The 23,916-nt window shown below is 44.4% G+C and overlaps 1 pseudogene; it reads left to right on the forward strand.

Moving 5' to 3' along the window:
• Window positions 1–22,854, forward strand: part of LOC115331965 — a 73,001-nt pseudogene extending 50,147 nt beyond the window's left edge.
• Window positions 22,855–23,916: the final 1,062 nt, after the last annotated feature.

Genomic DNA, 23,916 nt, shown 5'->3' on the forward strand with positions numbered 1-23,916 from the left:
GTTTTCCGTCTCTCTAAAAACACTGCCCTCCCATATACATCCTTAATAATATACCATTAGGTGCCGTTGCTTCATACAAGTATCTTGGTATTCATATCACTCATAACCTTTCCTGGAACATGCCCGTTGACTATGCTTTTAATAATGCTAATCATATGCTTGGGTTTTTGCACCGCCACTTCCGTTCCGCTAATCTTTCGGTCAAACTGCAATTATTTAAAACTTTAGTCAGGCCAAAACTCGAATACGCGTGTTCCGTCTGGGGTCCGGAGAATTGTAACATTATCGAACATTCTCGAATCAGTCTAGAACCGAGCAGCCCGTTTTATCCTTTCTAATTATTCTCGTACTGGTAGTGTTTTACTAGTGAAGACAACTTTGGGGACTTACCTGACCTCGCTTTACGCCGTAAATACCTTCATCTTTGTCTTTTCCGTAAAATCTATTATACTAACCCAATTCTAAAAGATCAACTACTTTTTCATGCGTCATGTGTGTCACCTCACAATGATCACCAGTGTAAGGTTGGCACGCCGACATGTCATACGAACATCTATTTTGACTCTTTTACTCCAAGGATACCTAAAAATTGGAACCACCTCCTTGCCTCCATCGTGTCCATCCAGGACGCCACATACTTCAAGAAATTTGCCAGCGATTTCCTCTGTATCACCCACTCCTCTCTGTAGAGCCACCGGGCCTTGAGAGAATGAAAATAAATAAATAAATGTGAACACGGATGTCCACATACCAAACTGACTCGCGTCACCCCGGACAATGAATTTGTCGGTGACCGTTCGGCGAGGCAAAGTTCTTCGTAGCTGCTTTCGTTGAAGATGCCTAAACGCTTCGATTTGCGGGCGCAGTGAAATGTCAAATGCGCCACTTTGTCCTTGCTTGGAATATTGAAAGGATGCAGGTCTGCAATCAGGCAGGCTCGCCAACACTGTTATTTCCCAAACATGTTAGCTTTTACCTTAAGCTAACACACAAAAGCCTGTGGTCAGGTATAGCACAGCGAGATAACTTCGACACGTCTTGGAGCCGCGTGCTGCCCTGGCCAACGCGAAGCAAGGAGAGCACTTAATGCACTTAAAAGCCGCGCAAGAGAGCCACCTTGAACTACAATGTTCGTAGAGGCCAAGCACCGTAGCACGAGTTTATCCGCCTCAGCAAAAACAAAAACCGGTCGCAAAAAAAACCAAAAAAAAAACCGTGTTAACAGTTTTACGAGGACTGTTCATGGCACAGACATCCGCAACAACACGAGTTTCTCGACACGGCAGGTTGCTTCGCGACCTTAGTGCGTGCGTACCACCCGGCGACGCACCGCTCGACTCCGCAGAGTCCGCGAGAGTATTTACAACTATTCACATATTTACACCCCGGATCGTTCTGCTGAGCATCAAAGACTCATCAGTGCTACGATCGTTTCCCAGTGAACAGTTCGAGTGCTCTGGTTCACATATCGTCCAGTTACCGCATGGTCACTGGACGAATTGGCACGCAATTACGGCGCGGTTTCTACCGCATTCCCGGGACGCTGTTCAACTTCTCGCGCTTGTCCGTGTTACGTTGTGTTACGTTCAAGCCTGTGTTACGTTCAAGCCTCCTACCACCAGCACCCTCTTTGCCTCTGACTGCCTGTCTTCACTCCCTCTTCCTGTCCCTGCCCTGCAGCTGACTCTCTCCAGCTATCTGCGCTGCCTCACTTTGTCTCTGTCGGTTGAACACCACGTCCTTTACTGCCCCGCCACTACGGCACTGTAGGCTCACGGAGCAAGTCCCGTCCCGCAGACATCCACCTGTTCACTAGTGCTTCCTTCCTCTGAGACTGTAATTCCTGCTACGTTCGCTGTCGCCTCCCTCCTCAGCTGCTCTATCTAATCCAGACTCACACTCCCTCTTACGCTGCCCCACATTAGCCTTTCACAGTTCCCCTTTCTTGAGCTCCTCCGCTTGTCTCTTAAGCTACACAAGCTTTTCCCGCTCCTCACTAAGCTCGCCTACCATGTGCTGCACCTTTCTTTCCCATTCACTGATGAGCTCCTGAAATTCTACGTTGAGTTTCTTCCTTCTTAGCTGATACCTCGACCTGAGTCAACAGGAACACCCCCTTCTCTCACTCTACTTTAAGCTCCCGATTTGCCTCCTCGACCCTAGCTGCGCATTTTCCTTCTATCAACTTAAATCCCTTCACAACCCTTTTCGGATTTGGCAAACCGAGCTACCCTCCTCCGCCTCTGCTAAGCTCTAAAAATCTGTCTCATCTAGATGCACCCACCGCATGCACTCAACACACGACACTACGTCATGGCACCGTTTGTATGGTTTCCTACGCCGAGCCATTGCATCTATCTACCTCGAATCGTGTCATGCATGCTCTCTATATATATATACATATACATAAGGCACCCGCCAAAAATTACAACAAAAACCTACTCTAGTTTTACTTGCTAGTGGCCTACCGGTGGCTTAAACTAGCCTAACTTACTATCCTAGCGCTTCCTAGATCTATGCAAACTATTTCATGAATGCTAGAACAAAATCTGCAAATAAAACACCAAATACACTTAGCTTCGCACGCCTTCGGAAGAGCTGCCGCAAACACGTCCGCTCCGATCGGCAGTCGCCTAAGGTTTTCAGGTCAGATTACAAACTCAATCGTTTGACTCCGTTGCAGTCTGGTCAAAAAGTCTATCAGAAGGGACATGGGAACTATCAGTTCCGTGCCAAAAAGGGTCGTTTATGAGATACCGCTAGCTTGTAGTTTAAATTACGTGGAACTGACGTGAAGATGTGTAAATGATAGGTTACTAGAACATTAAACAAATTAGAAAATAAACATGTCGAACTCAGAACAACGAAACATATTGGGGAATGTAACAATTGCACGGCAGTCTGTTCAGAAACGAAAGATTTACACAAAGGGCCAAACGATATCAAGAGAATTTTAAGAAGAACAATAAGAATCAAAACAATAGAAAGCTAGCTGTATCTCCCAGGCCTCGGTGCAACTTGAGAGTAAGTCAAGGAAGTTACTTTGAAAATAACTAGAGTTTTGTGTTTTCGGATAAATCCGATAGACTCCCAGAAACACTAGCCGGTCAAAATTTTCAATGATTCAGATTTATACGAAAAATTCCGAAATTCGAGGTCACGATGTCAAAATAAAAAGCCAAAATGGCGATATTTTACGATAAAGCTCGTCAGAGCCTGGGCATGTTTTCCTAAGAAAAGGCCAATTTAGTTTCTTTTTTCTATATCTTGGACAATTAACAAAGGGGAGTTTCTGTTAATCTTGTCAAAGTTCGTTCAGTACAATGGGCTAATGTACTTCTAAACCCCTACAAAAACCACTGTTCCGGTTTTCAGTTTCGACCATACTATTTGTGCTTTCTAGAGGGAGGGGGATTGTGTCTTATAACAGTGAAAGGTGTGAACCTGTAGATTTCCTGCGATGGGAAGGGCAGCTGTAGGTTTTGTGCATCCAGGGTACCTCGGTTGGACATTTACATGTTCGTTTTAAAAGGTCACGGAAGTGGCGTGGTGGACGCCAATACGTCACCTTTTAAAAAGTACATGTAAATGCCCGACCTAGACCTCCAGGAGTTTGAAATGTTTACTTTAAAGTACCGACAAAGTTTATTGAAGCGATACTTGTTTTAAAAATATGTCGTGTAACAGTTAGTAGTGCCAATCGCACGAGGGGCCAATGCCATATGCAGCCGCAGAAATAATACCTGTCGATACCGGTGATTTTTATATGATTTTAGCGTACGTTTTGTCCCGAAATTATTTGATTTCATTTTGAAAAAAAATTAATAACAGACAAAAATTAACTACAAATTTCGGAGTATTGGGAATCTAAAGAAATACACTAAGATAAACCTTGAATGTTCAGCGAAAAATAAACTCCGAAAACACGGAATACTAAATAAAACCTTATCTACATGTGTTTTTTTTTGTTTTTTTTTACATGCATGGTGAACGAACAAATATGAATAACAATAATAATCCCTGGAGAAGGGGATCAAGGGAGAAAAAGGAAAACACAAATTTCTAAACACAGCTAGGTGATTGATACTCGCGACTGAACATATTCGCCTGGTCCTGGTATTGAACCGAGACCTCTCCATTTCCAGTGGAAACTCTACCAACTGTGCTAACCAGAAGTTATATGCCAGTAGAGCAAACAAGTTTCAACAGCTGCAACTTGCGTTACACCTACAAGGATGAACGGCCTGCGCTTTGAGATTATGATAATAATGTAATTGATACAAAGAGGCAAGCGAGCTGCACAAGAATAACGATACTATTCCCTGGAGAAGGGGAATAAGGGGGGAAGTACAAATACAAATCTCCAAACACAGCTAGTTGACTGATCCGCAACTGAAAAAATTCGCCTGGTCCTGTTATCAATCCAGGGACCAATCCATTTCCGGTAGAGAATTCCAATGGAAATGGAGAGGTACCTGGTTTGATACCAGGACTAGGCAATTTTTTTCAGTCAAGCATCAGTCACCTAGCTATGTTTGAAGATTTGTGTTTGTCCTTTGTTCCGCTTGCTCCCCTTCTCCAGGGATTATTATCGTTATTCTTGTCTAACACGCTTGCACCTGTGCATAAATTGCATTATCATCATAACCTTAAAATGCAGGCCGTTCATTCTTGTTGGCGTTAGACTCGAGGCAGCTGTTAAAACCCGTTCGCCCTGCTGCCGTCTAACTCCTGGCTAGCTTAGTTAATAGAGCGCTCCACTGGAAACGGGGAGATCCCTGCTACGATACCAGGACCAGGCGGAGTTTTTTCAGTCGCGCATGAGTCACCTAGTTATGTTTGGACATATGCATTTGCCCTCTGTACTCTTTGTTTCCCTTCTCCGCGGATTATTGTTGTTATTCTTGTCCAGCTCGCTTGCACCTTTGCATTAATTGCATTATTAACAAAAAATATTACCAGAGAAAAAAGAAAAACAATTTAAAGAAGTGCGAATGGTGGGATCTTAAAAAAAAGATTTTCATACAATATGAAGGAAAGGTCTTAATGCTTATTGTGTTTCAAAGATCAAGCGCATTGTTTTGAACAAAGGATGTGTCTGGCAGGAATATTTGCTGATGTTTGTATTGAGAATGACTGTGGACATTTCTAGAGGTCATTCAGTGCCTGATTCATATGTATGCAAGAATTCATTCGGTACATTGTGAATGAAGTGTATGTTCAAAAAGGAGTTGGTGTCCATCGGGGGTGTGCAGGTGTGGTGTGCGAGAATGGTGCGACGGTGGGGGTAGAGAATAAAATTAAGAAATCGGGAAGAAAACGTAGGAAAAATAAGAAAGTAAACTGGAATAAATGAAGAAGAAATACTATCTACACGAAGCAAGAGTAAATGTCATAGTCCGTAGATATCCACAGATCAACGTAGGTGACTCAGTCAGTGTTCGTCAGCATCACTCACAGTCAGCCGTCTTCCTTCTGTGTCTGCTCGTCGCGGGAGAAGAATGGAGGTCGACGTCGATCGGGACCCCTTCGCAAAGTCCCAGGGTCGATGACGGCGTCTGTTCAGGCTTCCGAAGGTCGGCTTCCACCGCCTGCCCAACCGGCCCTTTTTGTTCCGTCTTCTTCTTCCTTTTTTTCTTCCTCTTCTTCTTTCTTCTCTACCCCCACCGTCGCACCATTCTCGCACACCACACGCGCTCAACCCAAAAAAAAAAAATTTTCCTTCTAGAAAATTTAGACATCTAGAAACAAGAATCCCCTTTGTACCTTCAACTAACCGCCTAAACATTCAATTAAGTTCTGCGGGAAACTAACTTTCACACTAAGAATTCAACACTATGTCGCGCCCTAAAACAACCACGGGTAACTATCTGTCAGTATAAGAGAACTCTGTTCACACTGGTCCCCGACTGCGGAGGGCGTAAGAATGGGACATTCCAGAAGGTTCTGGGGGTGCCATTGGCAACTCTTCTATACGTTCAACCGAAGACATTGGGGGCATTGTCTGCTGCCCATTGGTGGTCATTCTCCCGGTCACGTCGAGCTCTTCGAAAATCCCCGGTGCGATCTGCTCTCTATCTGGGTACCCGACCGTTGTTCCTTCGTTTCCGGCAGGTCCCCGTGGCGCCAAATTGTGAGGTAAGGATGAGAAAGAGCATCCCTCGTCTTGAGAGCGTTTGTGGTGGTTGTCTGCTAACTCCGGGATTCGCGTTTCGCCTGCCGTCGTTTTCCTCATCCTGTTCACGTGGAGCACTTTCCGCTCCCCAGTGCGGGCATTCTTGACACAATACGTAACCTCAGATAGTTTTTTAATCACGAGGTACGGGCCTTCCCACTTAGGAAACAGCTTCTTTGATATTCCTCGTTTAACGGCCTTTACTTCAATGTACACGAGATCGCCTATGTTGTAAGTTGCTCTTTGCGAATTTCGATCGTACAGTTCTTTTCTGTGTTCAGCTGATTTGGCTAGTTTCTCTCGTGCTGTTTCATGAGCCATTGTAAGTCTGTGACGTAGTTCATGGCAGTAATTCTGAGGTGTATCGTAATTGACAGGTGGTGGCTCATATAAGAGATCCGGCAAATCAGCGTTACGTCCGTATAGTAAGTAGAAAGGCGTCTCATCTGTACTTTCATGTTTGGCTGTGTTGTATGCGAACATACAATATGGAATCCATTGGTCCCAGTCTTTCTGGTCAGCACGCACATAGTGGGATAGCATTGAGACCAAGGTTTGGTTAAGTCGCTCTACGGCTCCGTTGCACTGGGGATGATATGCTGTTGTTTGTAGCTTCCGTATCCTTAGCAATGTGCATACATCCTGGAACAGTCTTGATGTAAAATTAGGGCCTTGATCTGTCAAGATTTGCTGAGGCACCCCATGGCGAAGGATTACGAGTTCCACAAACTTTTTAGCAACAGTTTCGGCTTTCTGGTCTGGCATCGCGACGACTTCTGAATATTTGGTAAGATGGTCTACAAACACCAGAAGATAACGATTTCCTTCCGTCGTAGTCGGAAATGGCCCCACAATATCCATTCCTGCCCTTTGAAATGGGTGTGCAACCTCTTCGAATACTTGTAGAGGGGCTCGCCTTCTGTTGTGGGACGCTTTGTGACGTATGCACGACACACACTGGGCACAGTAGTTCTGTACTTTCTTTTGCATTCCGTGCCAGAAGTACTTTTCTCGGACCCTTTCACTCGTCTTGCCCGTCCCTCGGTGTCCAGAGTAAGGTGTGTCATGATATAGTTGGATCACGTAATTTTTAAGCGATTCGGGGACAACAATTCGGTTCTTCACAAGGCGGTCTTGCTTCAACGTAGTCTGCTCTCTCCGACAAAGAAGGCCTCGAGAGTCGATAACATAGCATCCGAACGTCTTATCCGGTTGCTCTTCGCACTTGGAGATGAGCGTGATTAACTTTCGATCCTCTCGCTGTGCACCAATAAAACGATCGACATCACAATGTGGTTCATATTGAATAACTTCTCTGACCACAGCTCTGCTTAATGCGTCCGCGTTCTGATTCATTTTTCCAGCCCGATGCTCCACTTCAAAGTTATATTCTTGCAGCAGTAAATTCCAGCGTGATAAACGAGAACTGGGGTCACGGGCGTTCATCAGCCATTTGAGTGCACGACAGTCGGTTAACACCTTGAACTTTCTTCCATACAGGTAACACCGGAACTGCTTGACTGCCCAGACTACCGCCAAACATTCTTGTTCCGTTGCTGCATATTTTTGTTCGGCCGGATTCAATTTCCTGCTTGCATATGCAATGGGGTGCTCGTTTCCTTCGAACTCTTGCGTCAACACGGCTCCCAGTGCACTTTGAGAAGCGTCCGTTATCAGAATAAATGGTTTCGAAAAGTCTGGGAACCTCAACAGAGGAGCTTGCGTCAGTTCATGTTTCAGAACCTCAAAAGCCGCTTCAGCTTCAGTGCTCCAGCTGAAAGTGACCTTCTTTGACGTGAGCGCAGTCAAAGGTTTGGCTTTTTCGGCAAACTCTGGTATGTGACGCCTGTAATATCCAATGAGACCAAGAAATTGGCGAACTTCTTTGACTGTTGTTGGTCTTGGAAATTCATTAACACAGCGCGTCTTTTCTGGATCTGGTCGAACCCCGTTTTTCGACAAAATGTGTCCGAGGTACTTCACTTCTTGTTTAAGAAATTGACATTTTGAGGGTTTTAATTTCAGTCCTGCCGCTTGTAGTCTCCTCAGGACAGTCTCGATATCTTTAAGATGTTGGTCGAAGCTCTGGCTGAAAATGATGATGTCATCTAGATAGACGTAGCATGTCTTCCCAAGAATGCCAGCCAAAATTGCATCCGCCGTACGCTGAAAAATGGCGGAGCTATTAACCAATCCCATTGGCATCCTTTTCCACTGATAGTGCCCACTTGGTGTATTGAAAGCGGTCTTCTCTTTATCGCTCGGTTCCATCTCTATTTGCCAGTAACCGGCGGCCATATCTACGACAGAGAAGTAGTGAGCAGACCCCAAGAGAGCAAGCGTTTCCTCAATATTGGGCAGTGGGTAAGGATCAACTCGAGTCACTTTGTTCAAATCTCTGTAGTCGATCACAAACCTGAATGACCCATCTGCCTTCTGTACCAACAAAGCAGGAGCGCCCCACGGGGATGTCGAGTGTTCAATTATGTCCTTCTCCAGCATTTCCTTGACCTGCTGTTCCATATCTTCTCTCTTTGCATAAGGGATTCTATAGGCTCTTCTGTATACAGGTGCGTCTGCTAAGGTTGGCACGCGGTGCTTTATCACGTCGCAACGTCCAAGGTCTAGTTTATGAAGAGAGAATGCGCTCTTATACTTTGTAAGAAGATCTAGGACTGACGTTTTTTCTTCCTCTTGCAGATGGTCAAGATCGAATTGCTCAGTAGGACGCCACCCTTCTCTTGCCTGTGCGCTGCAACGCAAAACGGGCTCTCCAGTCGACCCCTCGTTCACAATACTTATGAAATCTCCAACTAGCTGATTCTTGGCTACACGAAGTTCCTGTAATGTCAGGTTGGCCATTCTCACCGGTACCTCGCCATCGCTGTTGATTCGAACGGCCACATCTGCTCCTAATAGTCCGTGTGTACCTATTTCGCGCATCTCTACAACACCATCTCCTGAAATCGGCATCAAATGCTTCACTCTGGCAAGCGCCATCGTCTCCGACATTGGTGGTATTACACATTCCCTCGTAAGAAATACAGGAGAACGTACACTTTCGGTTGATGGTACATCAGATAGTGCGGGGTGATCGTCGTCTTTTCTCCAGTTAAGAATAGGGACGCTTTGCCCACCTATCCTAAGAATGCCCTCCGATGCCAGAATATCTATGCCATACTTTCGCACAACATCTTGGCCGAATATTCCAGCAACTGGAAGCATAACATCGTCCGCGCATGCAAAACAGGGATGTTGAAACGTAGTGGTTCCTATCTTGAAAGGAACGTCAAAACAACCGCTCGTTTTCAATGGCTTCCCCGTAATTCCAATCAGTTCGGTGTGGGCATGCGCTTCTGAAAGGCTGAAAGGAGCACCTCCCTTAAGATTTCGTAACACAGACTCTTTCATGAGCGTTACCTTAGATCCAGTATCGATAATAAATTCGGCCACTGTTGTTCCTACTTGGCACTGAACCATTGGACTGCTCTCACCACATAATCTAACTAACCCCGCTTTCGTATCGGCTTCCTTCTCGATGGGGTCATTTGAGAGGAGCCGTTCTAGTTTTCCTGGCGTCTCCCCGTGACTTGCCCATCTTTTCTTTGACCCCGTCCTTTTCCCGTGTTTCCATCACTTCGAAACATCAAGGCCTGACAATTTCGTGCAATGTGGCCTAGTTGTCCACAGTTGAAACACCTGGGAGAGTAACATCTCTGTGCATAGTTCGAACTACTCTGGTCCCTAGTCTCCCGAGCTGCCGTTCCTTCCTGCAGCATTGCTTCGATTCGTTCAAGACGGCTTCGCACTTCTTTAAGTTCAGAGTCATTTGCAGCTACTGTCCGTACCGCTTGGTTTGATGTAACCTGTTGGTCATTCCTCTCCTCCTTATGTGCTACGCTGACAGCCTCCTCAAAGGACTTAGGATCTCTAGAGAGAACAAACCGCCTCACTGGATCTCTTAGGCCATGCACATATTGCGTGAGCATTTGATCTTCCAACAATTCTCTAGCAGCGTCCTCCTTCTGTTTGGCCCGTTCACCTTCGTAAAGGACCAAAGTTCGCTGCCCCAGTCTTTGCACACGGGTCGCGAAGGCTCTGACATCCTCATCTGCTTGTTGACGAGCCCCCATAAACTTCTCAAGTCGAGCGCTTCGTGATTCGCTATCGAATCGTCCAAGGAGCAACTGTTTGAAGTCTGTAAATGATGCGACGGATTTCATCCTCTCTTCATGCCACGCGAACTCGTATGCCCTCCCTGACATTTTGCACTTGGCAATTCCTATTTTCTGCGTGTCGTTCCAGCCACCCATCTGTGCGACCTGTTCGAGCACTAAAATAAAATCGTTTACGGAGGTTCCGTTACCATCCCCGGAAAATATGGGCACCATTCCTCCCAATGCCAGTACAGTTGCCCCCAGAGATCCTGTCATTGCTTGTCCATTCCCTTCTCCAGGGCCTGAGGTTGCTTGATTCATTTTCACAAGGCTCGCAAGTAGGAGGGTTGCTCCCACCACTTTAGGATGTCGAAATTATTTGAAGCATCCCACCGCTGCCACCATTTGTGACGTTGCTATCCGTCACAACACCTGAGTGTGTGTATGTTATAGAGGGTCGTTTCAAATTAGGAGACCTTGTGAATATGAACAAGTTTTACTTTGAGAATTAGAATAAAATTAAGAAATCGGGAAGAAAACGTAGGAAAAATAAGAAAGTAAACTGGAATAAATGAAGAAGAAATACTATCTACACGAAGCAAGAGTAAATGTCATAGTCCGTAGATATCCACAGATCAACGTAGGTGACTCAGTCAGTGTTCGTCAGCATCACTCACAGTCAGCCGTCTTCCTTCTGTGTCTGCTCGTCGCGGGAGAAGAATGGAGGTCGACGTCGATCGGGACCCCTTCGCAAAGTCCCAGGGTCGATGACGGCGTCTGTTCAGGCTTCCGAAGGTCCTGGTGGCAGCGCCTGCCCAACCGGCCCTTTTTGTTCCGTCTTCTTCTTCCTTTTTTTCTTCCTCTTCTTCTTTCTTCTCTACCCCCACCCGATTTCCCGATTTCTTAATTTTATTCTAATTCTCAAAGTAAAACTTGTTCATATTCACAAGGTCTCCTAATTTGAAACGACCCTCTATAACATACACACACTCAGGTGTTGTGACGGATAGCAACGTCACACAGGGAATGAAAGAAAATAAAGGATTTAATTGCGTTCGAGACGTCGTCTCCTGTGCTCTTTTCATCGACTCAAAGTTTCCTATTTTTTCCTTACCACAGTCTCGGATTTTAAATATCATGGCAAAGGAGCCGTTGCTTTTGATGTATTCCTTCCCTCGAAGCCACTAAAAAAATCCCACAGACGGGGCCTTTTCTCTTTCTCCCATCCGTAATGGCCGTTTTTCCCTTTCCCGCTCATCCCGCGCGTCGCCGGCACGCTGGCTTTTTCTTTAGCTGGTGCAGACGGTTCCGCACAGATTCCACCAAATCCGGCCTGAGGAAGTTATATATATATAAAAAAGTTACGTCCTCCGCATCATTCCGGGTGGCATTTTGCAAACTGGCTTGAACCGCCCTTAAAAGTTTGAATATTTGAACACGTAAAAACGTAGCGTTGACAGATACACGTTATTGTCAACAAGTAAAGGCGGAATTTTGTTCTGAGGAGTTGTATGCTGTAGTCTCTTAAAGGGGCCCTGCAAGGACTCTTTTACTAATTTTTAGTTTGCACCGAACCTGAGCGCACTGAACGTAGTAACTTAATAAAACTTTTATTTTTCTCGAATGTCGCTTTATTTTAAAAGTTATAGGCAAATTGAATACACAAAAACAAGCAAAAAATAACCTCCTTCATGACGTCCTTGGTTGCTTGAGTGGCCGTGAACTAGAGGAGGAGTAGTGAGCTCAGCGAACGCTCACAGCTGCCGCACTCCGTGTCGACGGCTCGAGAGGGCGCCACTAAAGAATGTTCTGGATAGGCTGTATGAAGCGGACAGCCAGGGCGGCTCGCATTGCATTTGCTGCACGATTAAACACTAATTTGGCATGGCACTTCATTGGCCCCAAACAACAGAAAACACGGGGTAAAGATCAGTTCAGAACGGGAGCCAGTTCGCGCTGCCATACTGCCAAAGGGCCAAACCGCAAGCGAAAGCTGCTCGCCGAAGGCCTTGGGAACGCTCGGAACCGGTCGGATCCTCGACTGCAGCGCCGCCGCGTACATCCGGGACCTTTCTACGCTCGCCACTCGGCGGTGCTTGATATCACTACACCTTTCTAGTATGCGCCGCCTTTTCCACCACTTGGTGGCGGGTATGTCGACGGGTCATTTCTTGTTTCCGTACTTTATAAACTGCATTTGTTTCTTTTCTGATCTAGAATGCTAAACAAAAACTACTTTTATAAATAATTGAAACGGCTCGCGCCACTTGTATTTTGTGTTTCGACTACAAAGAACCTTTTAGCGGCTCTGACCAGTAGTACACCCAGGACCAAAGACGTCACATTTCACGCGCTTTCGGCAACGCGGGTCGCCCCCCTAGGTGGAGGAGTTTCCCGCGTCGTCCGGTTAAAATATGACGCATTGATATTTAGTTACTCTCTCCGTGCCCGCTGACTTACGCGAACCCCAAAAGACGTGGAAACTGTAAAAAAAAGTAGACGCTTATTTATGATTGCAGGGCCCCTTTAAGAACCACACCGACAAATATTAACGTATATATATATATATATATATATATATATATATATATATATATTAAGCGTGACATGGGTAAGAAACGCAAAGAGCACCTGAAGCTGTCATGAATAGGTTTTACTATCGCAAGTTGTTCCGTGTAATTATTATTGTGCTGAAAAGTTCTACCCATAAAATATTTTTAACTTATGGTTTTTCTGCCCATTCTCTATATTTTCCGTTTCTATATGTAGCATTAGTTATTTCTGCCACGTGAAGATTAAAAAAAAGCCTGAACTCAGTGCTACCTTTTATTTCAGGAACGGCTGCGAAGGCGTTTCATGAACGATCAGGCAAGTCAATTTAAGTAACACAATATTATAACCACACCCCCTTTCATATTTATAAACTTGGCGAACGTAAGTCACCTTTTTCCTTCAAATTCTTGAGAATCGCTTTGCAGAGAAATCAATTGCCGCTTCAGGAATTCAAAAAAAAAAAAGGAAGAGGGAACGACACCCCTCAATAGCGGCGTCTAGCCGAACGTTGCTTTAGGAATTATCTACACAGGGTTACCCAAAGAAGTGATTTGCATTAGCAGTCACACCAGTGGCCAAAATCAAGGCCGCATGAGGTATCACTGAATTCTTAGTACGAAGAGGTAATATATGTAAAATACAGAGGCGGTCTATGAAACATCCAGACGTTCAGGATCTTGTGGGTGTAAGGTATTGAACGTTGGAAACTTGTAATGCAGAAATCGCTCTTCTCTTGATTCTCACCATTGCCAACTTATACAAATAGTATTTGCAACTATTTTTACCGTTTGCAATGTCATTTTGGGGCTTTTTCATTATTCCAGAAATACCTAATTAACATTTTAAAGATTATATTTCTCGCATAAGTATGTTGTGTGCTGCGCTATTCAGGATACTCTAGATAGACCTTGGACAACCCGTTTTTCTACCCGTTACTGTAGTTGGAAGAAAGGGGAAGGATGCTACGGGAGCCAAAAAGAAAGGTTGCCCCAGATGAAGATCTGAACCGATTAGCGCTTTACGAATACAGTCGCAGCGGATATGAAAAAAAAAAATTCAAATTAAGACGTGTGTGGTTTTTAGAGAAATAAATTAAACTATGAGCAAAAAGTGCTTATATATACTCGCACCCTGGGCAGGTATACTATAATGACAAGAAATAATAAGTTCTCTATACAGTGATACAGTGTGATAAGATTTGTACGAGAACATTGAAAGTTCCGCATCACGGCGGGGAAAAACATGTTCACAAAACCGCAGCGCTGTAATCGAAAATGAGTGTTTTTAAACACTTCAACTCCATTCTAAGTCGCTCAAATATAAGTACTGTATTTTTTTTAATTTAATTCTAGGGGTTACCGGAGCCACCTTGTAAATACATATGCTGCTCAAGAAAACGTCCGCAGCCAGTAAATTGGCCAGATGGCAAGCACTGTGGTGAATCTTCAGTAAGCTAGTGTTCTTAATATTTTTTTGCTGTTTTCACCCTTTTTCATTGAATATTATGTGTTTCTAACTAAATTCACAATGTGCGCCATTCAAAACATGTAGGTATTATAATCAAACAAAGGTTGTTGCTAGAGCAAAATATGGTTTGAACAACAGAGTTGCAACTATGCAGTAGTTCGCATTAAGATCTCAATGTATAAAATGTATGCAGAAAATATGCGGTATGTTTCAGTACACCACTTAACTAATCGAAATAGCGCAGAAACATTTAAGATAATCGTTAAAACATTTTGTTATAAAAGCAGATTGTTCTTTAGTTATGATATTTGTGAAATTCCAAAGATTTGCTTTGTGTATTTAACTCCGTACATTTTTCCATTACATAAAATACTCCATGTTCTACAAGCGCACGTCGCGCTGAAATCGAAATTACTTTGAGTCAGTCCTCTAAAATCTGGTCGTCTTTTATTTGAACACAATGTCGAGCCAGAAAATAATTCGTAAAGGAAGGAAAGACTGAAACGTGGTTATTCTTCTTTCATTACCAACAGCAAAGTATCTTGATGTAATATTTGATATGTTTCGATTATCCTTGTACAAGTTGAGTCACATAATACTCTTTCATTTGAGGTACATTGGTGGATAAATGCCACGCACACGCACGGGAGTCATGCGGTGGTGAGAAAAACCAATCTCACTGAGCGTAGACCAGTTCCGGATTGACGCCTACCAACATCCGGTTAAGACCCGTCAACACACTTACGACTCCTTAGGACCATGCGACTTGCGTCTGACGACGACCGACTGAGGCAAGATCAATATTTAAGCCTGTGGTGACGGCTGACGACCGGCTGCGCAGCAAAGCAGCGGGTCGTAACCGGTCAAAGGAGACATAGAAACATAGTCTTGCCTCGGTCGGTCGTAGGTGTCGTATGTGTGTGAACGGGCCTTCATCAGCAGCACAGCTAAGCACAGCGTCGCAACATAGCACATAGGATAGCCGAACGTTGATATACTGCGTTTCGCCTGACGACCGACCGCAGCGGATGCTAGGAGCCGCGTCGGAGCCGGGCGGCGGAGAAAAGCTCACCGGAAAAAAGCTCACCGGCCCTTGAGAAAATGTGGAAAAAGCTCATTGAAATTTTTATTCATTCTGAGCTTAGCGGAGTGGCAACTTAGCACAATTAGAATTTGTAACTGCATTAACAATAAGTGTTCTCTCTTTTGTAATATTCTTGAATTTTATTGGGCATAATTTCTATAAAACGTTATAGCGCCGGAAACACTGAGAAAGAACACAAGGCGCTTTGTGTTCGTTCACTTCTCAAAAACAAAATGTGTTTTTATTTGTAAACAAGATGTTAGATAATTACACTTATTGAGACGGGGGTCCCAAAGTTTTCAAGGAAAACTGTTGAAGGAACCCCTTCTTCGTCCTTGTCTGTGTTTTCGGCGCTATTACTTTTTAAAGACTATGAACCAACTAGCCCACCTAACCACTTCGCCGCAGCACAGTTACTAATTCCTCAGGAATTAGTGATCACTTATTCTGTCTACTAATCATGCGTCAAGTATGAAGTCAGAATATGTGGCACCCGTAAAAAGGACAAGTTATTGACAGCTTGACAGTGCTACGTCGGTAGCTATGTCAGATAAAGGGTTTTGTTTTTTGCAAGCTAATACTGTCACCAATGACAATTTTTGAGGCGACGAATAACTGAAGGAAACGAGACGTTTTATGGGGCGAACTTGTGTCCAAAACAAAATAGAAGAAGGCTAGCTTCGCGGGTGTCGATGACGGTGTAACAGCAGGATCGAGAGCGGGGGCGAAACTGACTCCGGCTCACCACGCAGAGCCCTTACGTACATGCGTGGGCTTCCGGAACATTTCCGCGTAGAGCGTCCGGCGCGTAGAACATTCGTAACTCGATCAAACGACGGAGTTTTTGAGCTTATGAAAACACTCAATTGAAAGAATAAATAAAAAAAAGTGAAAGCCGTTTACAACTCCCTGTAATACCGAATCAGAGCGCAGCTCTTGAGGAGGAGGAGGGAAGGGTACTGGGGGGGCGTCAAGTGACCTGGGGGGGGGGGGGCCACGTGACGATGCCGATGATGTCATCAGTGACGTCACTGATGACGTCATCAGTGACGATGACGATGCGGATTCCGATGACGTCATCAGTGACGCACTGATGACGTCATCAGCGATGATGACGATGCGGATGCCGGTGACGTCATCGGGGAGGTCACGTGACCTCGGGGGGTGTCACGTGACTTCGGGGGCTCACGTGACCTAAGGGAGGGGTCACGTGACCTCGGAAGGGAGGTCACGTGACCTTGGGGTGACCTTGGGATGAGTTTGGGGGTCACGCGATCTTGGGGTGACCTTGGTTACGCCGACGCCGACGGCGACGCCGACGCCGACGCCGGCGCCGCTCAAGCCGGGAACGGGCCCCTAAGAGCTGCGCTCTAAAAAGTGTCTGAACCGTTTCAGCTTCGAAGGTGGTGTGGTGCCTGATTGATGTCAGTGTTTGTTGATGCAATCAGTTTCGGCGACGATGTTTTCTTTCTCTTTTTTTTTGTTCATTAATAAACTTTAGTTGCGAGAACAGCTTCCTCCTGTCGTGTTTGTGGTCTTCACTCCGTCTTCGTTGCTTGAGCTCTTTCCATTATGTATAACGTTTACCAACTCGCCCGATTTGCTAAATTCGTACAGAAGATTAGTTTTTATATAGTTCACGAGCAACGACGGTGACAGTGGGCAGCTCTGAAGGTCAGGAGTGGCTCACCGTAGAAGGGCACTATCACACAAAGGCGGCGCGTGGAAAAACCTGCATGAACGGCCAGAAAACGTGCATGTCCGTGGAAGAAGGAAATCTCGATATCCTATCCGTTCTATCCTGTTTTCAAAGATTAACAAGAGCTCCAAAAATATTTTCGGCATTCGCAGTTTTGCTTTTTTAAGTTTTAGGCAGACATTATTAAGTTTACGAACTTTTTCCTTTTTTTTCAAGTTTATGAAGTTTTCAGTTAGGCTTTTGTTGCCTAGAGAGTAAACCGGAGACAACCTTCGCCCGCAATTATTCATCTGGAAGCAATATACGCAATAAGCTTTTACAAAACTGACAAATTGAGTGGTAATAAATTGATTTGCGTTACACATGATACGACAGCCTCCGTATGAAAAGAAAAAAACATTAATGATGTTTACAGTTCGCTATAATGCCGAATTAGAGCGCAGCTCTTGAGGAGGAGGAGGGGAGGGTACGGAGGAGGAGGCATACCTTTGTCGTGACCTTCAAGAGTAACCGTGACGTCAGCGTGACGTCATTATTGCAAACGTCCCATGATGCAACGCGCGGGACTCTCGTGACGTCACGTGTGACGTCATTATGGAAAACGTCAACGCGCGGTCACGAGTGAGACCCGCGCGTTGCATCATGGGACGTTTCCGATAATGCAACGCGCGGGATTTTCGTGACGTCACTCGTGACCCTTGTGACGCCACTCGTAACGTCACGTGTAACGTCATTGTGGGAAACCTCCCCTAATGCAACGCGCGGGTCACGAGTGAGACCCGCACGTTGTATTATGGGACGTTTCCCATAATGCACCGTGCGGTTACGCCGACGGCGACGGCGACGCCGCTCAAGCCAGGAAACGGGCACCTAAGAGCTGCGCTCCAAAAAATCGGTGAGCTTTTCTCCGCAGCTGCCGGTTTTGCAGTGAGCCTTTTCTCCGAGGTTCACCGGAGCCAATGCAATGTCGTTTGTCGCATGAGCGAGAGGGGCGCGGTGACACTCTGAAAGCGCAGTCACGTGCTACGAGCTGCATTGGTTGGGATGTCTTGTCGCGTTCTCGCCGCTGGAATGTGGCTTCGTTGGCTTTGTCCACCAATATAAAAAAAGTCACGAATAAGCATTCGCGGGCCAATCCTAAAATTCATTCAAAAGTTCTAAATTATAAGACACGGTGCGTGTTTGCACTCCAAGACAGTAATTCTTCGCGTTTTTGGCATGATAGTCAAAGCAAGGTGTTTCCACGTCAAAACGTTCAATGATAATCCGGGTCGTATTTTCTTTTAAATTTATGTAAAACATATATGCGAAAGCCAAGTTCTTCGGAGGAGCACTCAGCTATGTATAAACCCCGTGGCTAATTTTCTTACCAAGATATGAAGTTTCGAAGCTCAAGGCGTGGAGGTTTTCCTATGGTACTTTGCGCAGTCATCAATTTCACACCGAAGCATGCGCGAAGTATTGATTTTTTCTACTTATTTTATGAAAGGTTTACAACATGTACAATAATATTTCAGATTACAGTAAAAGATTTCTGTACAAAGAAAGCTACGAAACACCTCAAGTAAGCACAACTTAGAGACACATTTATTTATACATTTATTCAAAATACGTCAAATGCCTTTCGGCACTCCATGAGGGGAAAGGGGGGGGGGCAATACAGTTGGATGAGAACGTGAACAAAAAGTACTACACATACCGCACTGTAAAATATCACAGGTATCAGTGTAAGTCATAGTTACTACAAAAGTAGGTATGATGCAAAACACGTAGACTTAAAAACGAAACATGCATATATACATAATTATCTGAAGTGTTGAAAATACGGAGATATTATTTACCAACCAAAAATGGCACCAAATGTATCGAGATGAGCATCTTGAAATGCATTTTACAAATATATAAAAATATGTAGTGAGCCCTTTCTGTAGTTGTGATAATGCAGAAGCGCGGGTTATTTCTTTTAATGTAATAAAATTTAGCGTCAATATTAAAAAAAAAAGAACTTCATACTTTTTTCGACTTCTTTTAATCGTCTGCAGTGTCTCGAACTAAGTTGTGATGGCAAACTATTGACTAACATATAATCCCCAAAAGAGAAAAACGGCAACCTTCCCTCAAATTGAGCTGGCTTGTCTCCAAAGGGGCATTTCCTAGAACCGACATAGGCTGCACAGCGGTGCTGCTCTATTTTAGGGTGTAGAAAGTCGTGCTGTCCCTAGCTCAGCTTTATATTTGTGTTTCCATGCGTTGTCGCCTAACAGTCATAGTTGGCTTTTTTGGTAGCATATCCAATGCAGGGTGTGACCAAGTCAGATCGTACAATGATAGTCCGGGTCTTATATGTTTATATTTGTGTAACTCGTATATCTAGAAACCATGTTCTTGGGAGGAGCATTCAGTTGTATATGAAAGACATAGCTAATTGCCTTCCAGAGTTATGAAATTTCGAAGCTCAAGGCGTGCAGGTTGCTAAGCTTTCACTATATTAGTTGCCACCCCTCTCCAACCCCCCCCCCCCCCCTTTAATCTTTGTGCCTTTTGCTTACGAAGTATTCTCAGTGAACGCCCCTGCTGCTGACAGTTGAAAAGTGTATACACAGTCCATAACCGTGAAATACAAAGCCCGGACACGAGGAAGGTCTGTCACCGCGAGAACAAGGATAGGGAAGTAGTCTCTGGGAAGTCGGTATCTTGGTGTTCAATACTGTGTGACGACAAACAATTCTTACCATTTTTAAGCATCGATGCTTACAGCACAAATCAATACAGATAGAAGTTGATATCCATAAGGACATTGCTGTTGCATGCTTTCATGTCAGTTCATACAATGATAGTCCGGGTTATAATTCGCATGTTTCGATAAAATATATACTATATGAAAGGCGTGTCCCTGGGAGAAGTACTCATCTGTATACTTATATTATATGCATACAGGGTGTTTCACAAAACGCGGGCCAAAGAATTCGTGTGAAAAGTACGCATTGCACAAAGAAGGATTGATGTAGTATCGATCCCTGCCAAAGGGCAAATTTAGGAAAAAAAGAACTGTATTAGATATAATTAGGTTAATAATTACTTTTAATAATTAACTTCGTACTTAATATATTTTGAAGTATCACTCCTTTTAAAAATGGAAGCCGTTTACAACTCTCTGTAACACCGAATTGGAGCGCAGCTCTTGAGGAGGAGGAGGGAAGGGTACTGAGGGTTACCTGTTCTCGGGGCGGGGGGGGGGGGTCATGTGACCTTGGGGGGTCACGTGACCATCCAGAAAAATTTTTCCGCTAGATTTAGCGGGGAAATTTTTCCGCTAGGTTTAACGGGAAAATTTTTCCGCTAGACAGCGGGGAATTTTTTCCGCTAAATCTGGCGCGGAAATTTTTCCGCTAGATTTAGCGCGGAATTGTTTCCGCTAGATTTAGCGGGGAAATTTCTCCGCTAGATTTAGCGGGTTAATTTTTCCGCTAGATTTAGCGGGGCATTTTTCCCGCTAGATTTAGCGGAGAAACCTTTCCGCTAAATTTAGCGGAGAAATTTTTCCACTAGATTTAGCGGAGAAATTTTTCCGCTAGATTTAGCGGGAAAATTTTTCCGGTAGATTCAGCGGGGAATTTTTTCCGCTAAATCTAGCGGGGAAATTTTTCCGCTAGATTTAGCGGGGAAAAGTTTCCGCTAGATTTAGCGGGGAAATTTTTCCGCTAGATTTAGCGGGGAATATTTTCCGCTAAATCTAGCGGGGAAACTTTTTACGCTATTTAGCGGAGAAATTTTTCTGCGAAATCTAGCGGGGAAAATTTTTCCGCTAGATTTAGCGGGGAAAATTTTCCGCTAGATTTAGCGGGGAATATTTTCCGCTAGATTTAGCGGGGAACTTTTTCCGCTAGATTTAGCGGAGCAATTTTTCCGCTAGATTTAGCGGGGAAATTTTCCCGCTACATTTAGCGGGAAATTTTTCCCGCTAGATTTAGCGGAGAACTTTTTCCGCTAGATTTAGCGGGGAATTTTTTCCGCTAGCGGGGAAAATTTTTACGCTTAGCGGAGAAATTTTTCCGCTAAATCTAGCGGGGAAATTTTTCCGCTAGATTTAGCGGGAAATTTACCCATTATGCACCGCGCAGTTACCCCGACGGCGACGGCGACGCCGACGCCGCTCAAGCCGGAAACGGGCCCCTAAGAGCTGCGCTCTAAAACATTGTGGGCATCATCAAAAACTATTAAATTCCCCCACATTGTAAAGATATAAGGCATGCGCAGCATTCTACGGCGCTCCGAAAAACACTCAATTAGGACGCGTCAAAAAAAAAAGGGGGGCGGGGGTCTTAGGGGGCGACGCAAGGAAACACAAATATAAAGCTAAGCTAGGGACAGCACGCCTTTCTACACCCTACAATAGGGCAGCATCGCTGTACGGCCTTTGTCGGTTCTATAAAATGTCTCTTTGGAGCGACGTCATGCGGCAAAACTGCTAGAACGAAGGCAGTCTAGCTCAATTTGAGCAAGGTTTGTCGTCGTTTTTCCTTTTGGAGGTCATATGCTACCAGTGGCGTAATAAAGGGGAAGGCGTGCATCTCTGCCCCCCCCCCCCCCCCCCCCCTTGCTTTCCTCACCAAACTCTGACCTCCCCGGGGAGGGGACAGGGGGGGGGGGGGGGGGGGGGCGACAGAATAGCTACCGGATTGCGTAGCTACGGCACCGTATGTTTTCAATGTTTTGCGATCACAAGTTAGTTCAAGACACTGTAGACAATTTGAAAAGTTAAAAAAGAGTGAGTTTTTTTAGCATTGACGTGCAATTTTGCCAGATTCAGAAAAATCAGCTGCGTTTCTGCAACAATAACTCAACTACAATAATGGCTAATCATTTTTTTCTTTTACATATTCGTAAAATTCATTTAAAGATGCTCATATTGACACATTTTGCGGCATTCATGAAAGTAGTTTGCTGGTAAATAATTTGTGAATATGTCCCTTAAACGTGTTTGCTTGGCGGGTTTTGTAGTTTTTTTTTTTCATTCAAATGTTTTTTGTTGATTTTTTTTTTAATATTCTGTGTAATGTTGTAAACCTTTCATAAAATAGGTGGGGAAATTGTTACTACGCGCATGCTTCGGTGTGAAATTGATGGCTGTGCAAAATGCCATAGTGAAACTTCGACAATATCCACGCCTCGAGCTTCGAAATTTCATATCTCCGGAAGAAAATTAGCTACGGTGTTCATGTATGATGGAATGCTCCTTCCAAGAACGTGTGCATAGGGAAATATAATGAATATGTCCCGGTTTGTTCTTGTATGTTCTGACGTGGAACACCCAGCATAGAGACAACAACGCAGTTGGCATAATAACTAACAGTGCGAGCCTACAATTCACAAGGCCAGCAGACGTCCGAGAAACTCCGTGCGGTAAATGCAAGTGTTATAAATTAAAAATTCATGATAAAGGGGGAGAGAAGTTCCCACTCACCGTAAGAAATCTTACGCAACACGCTAGTCTATTTTACACAGAAAAGTTTATTTTCCTGGGTTTTACTTAGAGAAAACCTTTTGTCTCTTATTCTGGGTAAAATGCTCTCTATGATATTGTACTCCTTCCTGTGATCTTTTGTTTGCTGTTGTAAACTACATCTACTAAAATGTTGAACATTATTATTTTTTTCAACAGGTGTGCGTAAACGGGTGGTGTGTTAACATGGCAACTGGAAACGTTGCGCAGCCCTAATAAAACATGTGTTCCTTTATCGCGGGCTTCTTCCCAATTTTAAGCTTGCTGGTCTATTAAAAGATTTTAATGGTAAATGTTTGCAGACGTTTTACTACCATGACATTTTTGCAAACCTTATTTCCGAGGAAAGATAACCTTCCGAATTTAAAGTATATTTCCCAAACTTGGTCTTGTTAAATTTATATCACAAAATTCTGATTTGCCAACTCTAAATAAATGCTGGGGTTTCAGATGGTGCATAAATAACCCAATCCTGAAACACCCGTCTCAAAATCCCCGCTGAAAATACTCCGCGTTATCCACTTAATCTCCATAATTCCCGGCTTTCAAAAACCACTCATACGCAAACACGGTATACTGGATTTCCCCCCTTTCCATGTCCAGCCAAGTTCAAAACATTGCGGCTTTGTGCGTTCTTCAAATATTAAAGTTGGAAAGTCTAACACATGACTTCAATTTCTACAAGGACTCGAGTTGAGCTAGTAGGTATAACATAGTTTAAGAAAACAGCGAGAAAAAAACGAAAGACTAGAAGAAGGTGCATACAAACACAGCACTGACTGGCTATTAAAATTTTTACTTTTGCACGAAACAAAAAGTAAACAAGAGACAAGAAAGATAAAAGAAAACAATCAATCGAATAAAACACTGCCGACACGTGCGTACACAAACCAGCGGCCCCTCTTGATAAAGTCCACCTCGGCACCCGCTAAGGCCACCGACAGGGCGCGAGCACACATGTCCTTTCCACAACTAGCAATAAAAAGGGCTCATCAGCACACCCACAGAGCACAATTAGAACACACACAATACACAACATCCACACCGCGCTGAACTCACAACTCTCTTTTTTATTTCTTCTTTGTTTTCGTCGACGTCTATTAAACCATATGCACGAACTTGTCCGCTAGTATCTCCTTGTGGCCAGTTAAGCCAACTATTTTCTCTGACAAGGGACGAAATGGAGCACTAACGCGTGAAACAGATGTGAGCGAATATCGCGTCGCTTCGCTTCGCTGAGCGGCGTAACCATGACAACCGTTGCTGTCATGGCGGTGC

This window comes from Ixodes scapularis, unplaced genomic scaffold (genome assembly GCF_016920785.2).
Source record: "Ixodes scapularis isolate PalLabHiFi unplaced genomic scaffold, ASM1692078v2 PGA_scaffold2__306_contigs__length_199485367, whole genome shotgun sequence".
Lineage (NCBI taxonomy): Eukaryota > Metazoa > Arthropoda > Arachnida > Ixodida > Ixodidae > Ixodes > Ixodes scapularis.